Source organism: Neophocaena asiaeorientalis, unplaced genomic scaffold (assembly GCF_003031525.2).
Source record: "Neophocaena asiaeorientalis asiaeorientalis breed wild unplaced genomic scaffold, Neophocaena_asiaeorientalis_V1.1 scaffold629, whole genome shotgun sequence".
NCBI classification, from domain to species: Eukaryota; Metazoa; Chordata; class Mammalia; order Artiodactyla; family Phocoenidae; genus Neophocaena; species Neophocaena asiaeorientalis.
The window spans coordinates 2,935,977-2,936,273 of NW_020175468.1; the positions used below are offsets into that span (position 1 = coordinate 2,935,977).

At 54.5% G+C, this 297-nt stretch overlaps 1 protein-coding gene across 1 annotated transcript in view; it reads left to right on the top strand.

Annotated features, from left to right (window-relative positions):
• Window positions 1–297, top strand: part of LMTK3 (lemur tyrosine kinase 3) — a 17,075-nt gene that overhangs the window by 13,094 nt on the left and 3,684 nt on the right. The window lies entirely within an intron of this gene.

The following is a 297-nucleotide window of genomic DNA, read 5'->3' on the forward strand; positions in this document are numbered from 1 at the left end:
GGCCCGCAGGTATCGTGCTTCAGACCCTTGGCCCTGCCCCACGTCTGCCAATCTCTCCCCATCTGTCTCTCCCACTTTCTCGTCCCCATCTCTCTGAATTTCTTTGCCTCTCTCCCAGTTTCTTCCTTCCCCTCTCTCAGTCTGGCTGCTCACCAGTGAAACCCCACCCACCTCTGGAACCCGCTCAGACCAAGAGGTGTCCATCAGATGGGCTTGGGCAATCACACCCTTCCCTGAGCCTCAGTTTCCCTTCTGTAAGGATCCCCTCTGAGTCTTGCCCATCTTTTTTTTTTTTTT